Here is a 9,463-nt window from a genome sequence, read left to right on the forward strand (position 1 = left end):
AAGAACCCCGGCAGGCATCTGCCACTAAAAAGGGTACATTTTTGGAGGGCTTGTCAAAAGCCATTGCTTGTTGCTTTTACATCCATGTATGGAAGAACCCCGGCAGGTATCTGCCACTAAAAAGGGTAAATTTTTGGAGGGCTTGTCAAAAGCCATTGCTTGTTGCTTTTACATCTATGTATGGAAGAACCCCGGCAGGCATCTGCCAAAAAAAAGGGTCAATTTTTGGAGGGCTTGTCAAAAGCCATTGCTTGTTGCTTTTACATCCATGTATGGAAGAACCCCGGCAGGCATCTGCCAAAAAAAGGGTAAATTTTTGGAGGGCTTGTCAAAAGCCATTGCTTGTTGCTTTTACATCCATGTATGGAAGAACCCCGGCAGGCATCTGCCAATAAAAAGGGTCAATTTTTGGAGGGCTTGTCAAAAGCCATTGCTTGTTGCTTTTACATCCATGTATGGAAGAACCCCGGCAGGCATCTGCCACTAAAAAGGGTCAATTTTTGGAGGGCTTGTCAAAAGCCATTGCTTGTTGCTTTTACATCCGTGTATGGAAGAACCCCGGCAGGCATCTGCCACTAAAAAGGGTCAATTTTTGGAGGGCTTGTCAAAAGCCATTGCTTGTTGCTTTTACATCTATGTATGGAAGAACCCCGGCAGGCATCTGCCAAAAAAAGGGTCAATTTTTGGAGGGCTTGTCAAAAGCCATTGCTTGTTGCTTTTACAACTATGTATGGAAGAACCCCGGCAGGCATCTGCCAATAGAAAGGGACAATTTTTGGAGGGCTTGTGAAAAGCCATTGCTTGTTGCTTTTACATTCATGTATGGAAGAACCCCGGCAGGCATCTGCCAATAAAAGGGGTAAATTTTTGGAGGGCTTGTCAAAAGCCATTGCTTGTTGCTTTTACATCTATGTATGGAAGAACCCCGGCAGGCATTTGCCAAAAAAAGGGTTTATTTTTGGAGGGCTTGTCAAAAGCCATTGCTTGTTGCTTTTACATCCATGTATGGAAGAACCCCGGCAGGCATCGCCAATAAAAAGGGTCAATTTTTGGAGGGCCTATCAAAAGCCATTGCTTGTTGCTTTTACATCTATCTATGGAAGAACCCCGGCAGGCATCTGCCAATAAAAAGGGTCAAATTTTGGAGGGCTTGTCAAAAGCCATTACTTGTTGCTTTTACATCTATGTATGGAAGAACCCCGGCAGGCATCTGCCAAAAAAAAGGGTCAATTTTTGGAGGGCTTGTCAAAAGCCATTGCTTGTTGCTTTTACATTAATGTATGGAAGAACCCCGGCAGGCATCTGCCAATACAAAGGGTAAATTTTTGGACGGCTTGTGAAAAGCCATTGCTTGTTACTTTTACATCCATGTATGGAAGAACCCCGGCAGGCATCTGCCAATAAAAAGGGTAAATTTTTGGAGGGCTTGTCAAAAGCCATTGCTTGTTGCTTTTACATCCATGTATGGAAGAACCCCGGCAGGCATCTGCCAATACAAAGGGTAAATTTTTGGACGGCTTGTGAAAAGCCATTGCTTGTTACTTTTACATCCATGTATGGAAGAACCCCGGCAGGCATCTGCCAATAAAAAGGGTAAATTTTTGGAGGGCTTGTCAAAAGCCATTGCTTGTTGCTTTTACATCCATGTATGGAAGAACCCCGGCAGGCATCTACCAATAAAAAGGGTACATTTTTGGAGGGCTTGTCAAAAGCCATTGCTTGTTGCTTTTACATTCATGTATGGAAGAACCCCGGCAGGCATCTGCCAAAAAAAAGGGTCAATTTTTGGAGGGCTTGTCAAAAGCCATTGCTTGTTACTTTTACATCTATGTATGGAAGAACCCCGGCAGGCATCTGCCAATAAAAAGGGTACATTTTTGGAGGGCTTGTCAAAAGCCATTGCTTGTTACTTTTACATCTATGTATGGAAGAACCCCGGCAGGCGTCTGCCAAAAAAAAGGGTCAATTTTTGGAGGGCTTGTCAAAAGCCATTGCTTGTTGCTTTTACATCTATGTATGGAAGAACCCCGGCAGGCATCTTCCAAAAAAAAGGGTCAATTTTTGGAGGGCTTGTCAAAAGCCATTGCTTGTTGCTTTTACATTAATGTATGGAAGAACCCCGGAAGGCATCTGCCAATAAAAAGGGTCAATTTTTGGAGGGCTTGTGAAAAGCCATTGCTTGTTGCTTTTACATCCATGTATGGAAGAACCCCGGCAGGCATCTGCCACTAAAAAGGGTCAATTTTTGGAGGGCTTGTGAAAAGCCATTGCTTGTTGCTTTTACATCTATGTATGGAAGAACCCCGGCAGGCATCTTTTACCAAAAAAGGGTCAATTTTTGGAGGGCTTGTCAAAAGCCATTGCTTGTTGCTTTTACAACTATGTATGGAAGAACCCCGGCAGGCATCTGCCAATAGAAAGGGTCAATTTTTGGAGGGCTTGTGAAAAGCCATTGCTTGTTGCTTTTACATTCATGTATGGAAGAACCCCGGCAGGCATCTGCCAATAAAAGGGGTACATTTTTGGAGGGCTTGTCAAAAGCCATTGCTTGTTGCTTTTACATCTATGTATGGAAGGACCCCGGCAGGCATCTGCCAATAAAAAGGGTCAATTTTTGGAGGGCTTGTCAAAAGCCATTGCTTGTTGCTTTTACATCTATGTATGGAAGAACCCCGGCAGGCATCTGCCAAAAAAAGGGTACATTTTTGGAGGGCTTGTCAAAAGCCATTGCTTGTTGCTTTTACATTATTTTATGGATGAACCCCGGCAGGCATCTGCCAATAAAAAGGGTCAATTTTTGGACGGCTTGTCAAAAGCCATTGCTTTTTGCTTTTACATCTATGTATGGAAGAACCCCGGCAGGCATCTGCCACTAAAAAGGGTCAATTTATGTAGGGCTTGTCAAAAGCCATTGCTTGTTGCTTTTACATCTATGTATGGAAGAACCCCGGCAGGCATCTGCCAAAAAAAAGGGTCAATTTTTGGAGGGCTTGTCAAAAGCCATTGCTTGTTGCTTTTACATCCATGTATGGAAGAACCCCGGCAGGCATCTGCCACTAAAAAGGGTAAATTTTTGGAGGGCTTGTAAAAAAAGCCATTGCTTGTTGCTTTTACATCCATGTATGGAAGAACCCCGGCAGGCATCTGCCAAAAAAAGGGTCAATTTTTGGAGGGCTTGTCAAAAGCCATTGCTTTTTGCTTTTACATCTATGTATGGAAGAACCCCGGCAGGCATCTGCCACTAAAAAGGGTCAATTTATGTAGGGCTTGTCAAAAGCCATTGCTTGTTGCTTTTACATCTATGTATGGAAGAACCCCGGCAGGCATCTGCCAAAAAAAAGGGTCAATTTTTGGAGGGCTTGTCAAAAGCCATTGCTTGTTGCTTTTACATTCATGTATGGAAGAACCCCGGCAGGCATCTGCCAATAAAAGGGGTACATTTTTGGAGGGCTTGTCAAAAGCCATTGCTTGTTGCTTTTACATCCATGTATGGAAGAACCCCGGCAGGCATCTGCCAATAAAAAGGGTAAATTTTTGGAGGGCTTGTCAAAAGCCATTGATTGTTGCTTTTACATCTATCTATGGAAGAACCCCGGCAGGCATCTGCCACTAAAAAGGGTAAATTTTTGGAGGGCTTGTCAAAAGCCATTGCTTGTTGCTTTTACATCCATGTATGGAAGAACCCCGGCAGGCATCTGCCACTAAAAAGGGTCAATTTTTGGAGGGCTTGTCAAAAGCCATTGCTTGTTGCTTTTACATCTATGTATGGAAGAACCCCGGCAGGCATCTGCCAAAAAAAGGGTACATTTTTGGAGGGCTTGTCAAAAGCCATTGCTTGTTGCTTTTACATCCATGTATGGAAGAACCCCGGCAGGCATCTGCCAATAAAAAGGGTCAATTTTTGGAGGGCTTGTCAAAAGCCATTGCTTGTTGCTTTTACATCTATCTATGGAAGAACCCCGGCAGGCATCTGCCAATAAAAAGGGTCAATTTTTGGAGGGCTTGTCAAAAGCCATTACTTGTTGCTTTTACATCTATGTATGGAAGAACCCCGGCAGGCATCTGCCAAAAAAAAGGGTCAATTTTTGGAGGGCTTGTCAAAAGCCATTGCTTGTTGCTTTTACATTAATGTATGGAAGAACCCCGGCAGGCATCTGCCAATACAAAGGGTAAATTTTTGGACGGCTTGTCAAAAGCCATTGCTTGTTACTTTTACATCCATGTATGGAAGAACCCCGGCAGGCATCTGCCAATAAAAAGGGTAAATTTTTGGAGGGCTTGTCAAAAGCCATTGCTTTTTGCTTTTACATCTATGTATGGAAGAACCCCGGCAGGCATCTGCCAAAAAAAAGGGTACATTTTTGGAGGGCTTGTCAAAAGCCATTGCTTGTTGCTTTTACATTCATGTATGGAAGAACCCCGGCAGGCATCTGCCAAAAAAAAGGGTCAATTTTTGGAGGGCTTGTCAAAAGCCATTGCTTGTTACTTTTACATCTATGTATGGAAGAACCCCGGGCAGGCATCTGCCAATAAAAAGGGTAAATTTTTGGAGGGCTTGTCAAAAGCCATTGCTTGTTGCTTTTACATCTATGTATGGAAGAACCCCGGCAGGCATCTGCCAAAAAAAAGGGTAAATTTTTGGAGGGCTTGTCAAAAGCCATTGCTTGTTGCTTTTACATTAATGTATGGAAGAACCCCCGAAGGCATCTGCCAATAAAAAGGGTCAATTTTTGGAGGGCTTGTGAAAAGCCATTGCTTGTTACTTTTACATCCATGTATGGAAGAACCCCGGCAGGCATCTGCCACTAAAAAGGGTCAATTTTTGGAGGGCTTGTGAAAAGCCATTGCTTGTTGCTTTTACATCTATGTATGGAAGAACCCCGGCAGGCATCTTTTACCAAAAAAGGGTCAATTTTTGGAGGGCTTGTCAAAAGCCATTGCTTGTTGCTTTTACAACTATGTATGGAAGAACCCCGGCAGGCATCTGCCAATAGAAAGGGTCAATTTTTGGAGGGCTTGTGAAAAGCCATTGCTTGTTGCTTTTACATTCATGTATGGAAGAACCCCGGCAGGCATCTGCCAATAAAAGGGGTACATTTTTGGAGGGCTTGTCAAAAGCCATTGCTTGTTGCTTTTACATCTATGTATGGAAGAACCCCGGCAGGCATCTGCCAAAAAAAGGGTACATTTTTGGAGGGCTTGTCAAAAGCCATTGCTTGTTGCTTTTACATTATTTTATGGAAGAACCCCGGCAGGCATCTGCCAATAAAAAGGGTCAATTTTTGGACGGCTTGTCAAAAGCCATTGCTTTTTGCTTTTACATCTATGTATGGAAGAACCCCGGCAGGCATTTGCCACTAAAAAGGGTCAATTTATGTAGGGCTTGTCAAAAGCCATTGCTTGTTGCTTTTACATCTATGTATGGAAGAACCCCGGCAGGCATCTGCCAAAAAAAAGGGTCAATTTTTGGAGGGCTTGTCAAAAGCCATTGCTTGTTGCTTTTACATCCATGTATGGAAGAACCCCGGCAGGCATCTGCCACTAAAAAGGGTAAATTTTTGGAGGGCTTGTCAAAAGCCATTGCTTTTTGCTTTTACATCTATGTATGGAAGAACCCCGGCAGGCATCTGCCACTAAAAAGGGTCAATTTATGTAGGGCTTGTCAAAAGCCATTGCTTGTTGCTTTTACATCTATGTATGGAAGAACCCCGGCAGGCATCTGCCAAAAAAAAGGGTCAATTTTTGGAGGGCTTTTCAAAAGCCATTGCTTATTGCTTTTACATCCTTGTATGGAAGAACCCCGGCAGGCATCTGCCAATAAAAGGGGTACATTTTTGGAGGGCTTGTCAAAAGCCATTGCTTGTTGCTTTTACATCCATGTATGGAAGAACCCCGGCAGGCATCTGCCAATAAAAAGGGTAAATTTTTGGAGGGCTTGTCAAAAGCCATTGCTTGTTGCTTTTACATCTATGTATGGAAGAACCCCGGCAGGCATCTGCCAAAAAAGGGTACATTTTTGGAGGGCTTGTCAAAAGCCATTGCTTGTTGCTTTTACATTCATGTATGGAAGAACCCCGGCAGGCATCTGCCAATAAAAAGGGTCAATTTTTGGAGGGCTTGTCAAAAGCCATTGCTTGTTGCTTTTACATCTATGTATGGAAGAACCCCGGCAGGCATCTGCCAAAAAAAAGGGTACATTTTTGGAGGGCTTGTCAAAAGCCATTGCTTGTTGCTTTTACATCCATGTATGGAAGAACCCCGGCAGGCATCTGCCAAAAAAAAGGGTCAATTTTTGGAGGGCTTGTCAAAAGCCATTGCTTTTTGCTTTTACATCTATGTATGGAAGAACCCCGGCAGGCATCTGCCACTAAAAAGGGTCAATTTATGTAGGGCTTGTCAAAAGCCATTGCTTGTTGCTTTTACATCTATGTATGGAAGAACCCCGGCAGGCATCTGCCAAAAAAAAGGGTCAATTTTTGGAGGGCTTGTCAAAAGCCATTGCTTGTTGCTTTTACATCCATGTATGGAAGAACCCCGGCAGGCATCTGCGACTAAAAAGGGTCAATTTTTGGAGGGCTTGTCAAAAGCCATTGCTTGTTGCTTTTACATTCATGTATGGAAGAACCCCGGCAGGCATCTGCCAATAAAAAGGGTACATTTTTGGAGGGCTTGTCAAAAGCCATTGCTTGTTGCTTTTACATCCATGTATGGAAGAACCCCGGAGGGCATCTGCCAATAGAAAGGGTCAATTTTTGGAGGGCTTGTGAAAAGCCATTGCTTGTTGCTTTTACATTCATGTATGGAAGAACCCCGGCAGGCATCTGCCAATAAAAGGGGTAAATTTTTGGAGGGCTTGTCAAAAGCCATTGCTTGTTGCTTTTACATCTATGTATGGAAGAACCCCGGCAGGCATCTGCCAATAAAAAGGGTCAATTTTTGGAGGGCTTGTCAAAAGCCATTGATTGTTGCTTTTACATCTATCTATGGAAGAACCCCGGCAGGCATCTGCCACTAAAAAGGGTAAATTTTTGGAGGGCTTGTCAAAAGCCATTGCTTGTTGCTTTTACATCCATGTATGGAAGAACCCCGGCAGGCATCTGCCAATAAAAAGGGTCAATTTTTGGAGGGCTTGTCAAAAGCCATTGATTGTTGCTTTTACATCTATCTATGGAAGAACCCCGGCAGGCATCTGCCACTAAAAAGGGTAAATTTTTGGAGGGCTTGTCAAAAGCCATTGCTTGTTGCTTTTACATCCATGTATGGAAGAACCCCGGCAGGCATCTGCCACTAAAAAGGGTCAATTTTTGGAGGGCTTGTCAAAAGCCATTGCTTGTTGCTTTTACATCTATGTATGGAAGAACCCCGGCAGGCATCTGCCAAAAAAAGGGTACATTTTTGGAGGGCTTGTCAAAAGCCATTGCTTGTTGCTTTTACATTCATGTATGGAAGAACCCCGGCAGGCATCTGCCAAAAAAAGGGTACATTTTTGGAGGGCTTGTCAAAAGCCATTGCTTGTTGCTTTTACATTCATGTATGGAAGAACCCCGGCAGGCATCTGCCAATAAAAAGGGTAAATTTTTGGAGGGCTTGTGAAAAGCCATTGCTTGATGCTTTTACATTATTTTATGGAAGAACCCCGGCAGGCATCTGCCAATAAAAAGGGTAAATTTTTGGACGGCTTGTCAAAAGCCATTGCTTTTTGCTTTTACATCTATGTATGGAAGAACCCCGGCAGGCATCTGCCACTAAAAAGGGTCAATTTATGTAGGGCTTGTCAAAAGCCATTGCTTGTTGCTTTTACATCTATGTATGGAAGAACCCCGGCAGGCATCTGCCAAAAAAAAGGGTCAATTTTTGGAGGGCTTGTCAAAAGCCATTGCTTGTTGCTTTTACATCCATGTATGGAAGAACCCCGGCAGGCATCTGCCACTAAATAGGGTCAATTTTTGGAGGGCTTGTCAAAAGCCATTGCTTGTTGCTTTTACATTCATGTATGGAAGAACCCCGGCAGGCATCTGCCAATAAAAAGGGTACATTTTTGGAGGGCTTGTCAAAAGCCATTGCTTGTTGCTTTTACATCCATGTATGGAAGAACCCCGGCAGGCATCTGCCAAAAAAAGGGTCAATTTTTGGAGGGCTTGTCAAAAGCCATTGCTTGTTGCTTTTACATTCATGTATGGAAGAACCCCGGCAGGCATCTGCCAATAGAAAGGGTCAATTTTTGGAGGGCTTGTGAAAAGCCATTGCTTGTTTCTTTTACATTCATGTATGGAAGAACCCCGGCAGGCATCTGCCAATAAAAGGGGTAAATTTTTGGAGGGCTTGTCAAAAGCCATTGCTTGTTGCTTTTACATCCATGTATGGAAGAACCCCGGCAGGCATCTGCCAATAAAAAGGGTCAATTTTTGGAGGGCTTGTCAAAAGCCATTGATTGTTGCTTTTACATCTATCTATGGAAGAACCCCGGCAGGCATCTGCCACTAAAAAGGGTAAATTTTTGGAGGGCTTGTCAAAAGCCATTGCTTGTTGCTTTTACATCCATGTATGGAAGAACCCCGGCAGGCATCTGCCACTAAAAAGGGTCAATTTTTGGAGGGCTTGTCAAAAGCCATTGCTTGTTGCTTTTACATCTATGTATGGAAGAACCCCGGCAGGCATCTGCCAAAAAAAGGGTACATTTTTGGAGGGCTTGTCAAAAGCCATTGCTTGTTGCTTTTACATCCATGTATGGAAGAACCCCGGCAGGCATCTGCCACTAAAAAGGGTACATTTTTGGAGGGCTTGTCAAAAGCCATTGCTTGTTGCTTTTACATCTATGTATGGAAGAACCCCGGCAGGCATCTGCCAATAAAAAGGGACAGTTTTTGGAGGGCTTGTCAAAAGCCATTGCTTGTTGCTTTTACATCTATGTATGGAAGAACCCCGGCAGGCATCTGCCAAAAAAAAGGGTCAATTTTTGGAGGGCTTGTCAAAAGCCATTGCTTGTTGCTTTTACATCCATGTATGGAAGAACCCCGGCAGGTATCTGCCAATAAAAAGGGTAAATTTTTGGAGGGCTTGTCAAAAGCCATTGCTTGTTGCTTTTACATCCATGTATGGAAGAACCCCGGCAGGTATCTGCCAATAAAAAGGGTAAATTTTTGGAGGGCTTGTCAAAAGCCATTGCTTGTTGCTTTTACATTCATGTATGGAAGAACCCCGGCAGGCATCTGCCAATAAAAAGGGTAAATTTTTGGAGGGCTTGTCAAAAGCCATTGCTTGTTGCTTTTACATCCATGTATGGAAGAACCCCGGCAGGCATCTGCCAAAAAAAAGGGTAAATTTTTGGAGGGCTTGTCAAAAGCCATTGCTTGTTGCTTTTACATCCATGTATGGAAGAACCCCGGCAGGCATCTGCCAAAAAAAGGGTAAATTTTTGGAGGTCTTGTCAAAAGCCATTGCTTGTTCCTTTTACATCCATGTA

This window comes from Rhinoderma darwinii (assembly GCF_050947455.1).
Source record: "Rhinoderma darwinii isolate aRhiDar2 chromosome 2 unlocalized genomic scaffold, aRhiDar2.hap1 SUPER_2_unloc_10, whole genome shotgun sequence".
Lineage (NCBI taxonomy): Eukaryota > Metazoa > Chordata > Amphibia > Anura > Rhinodermatidae > Rhinoderma > Rhinoderma darwinii.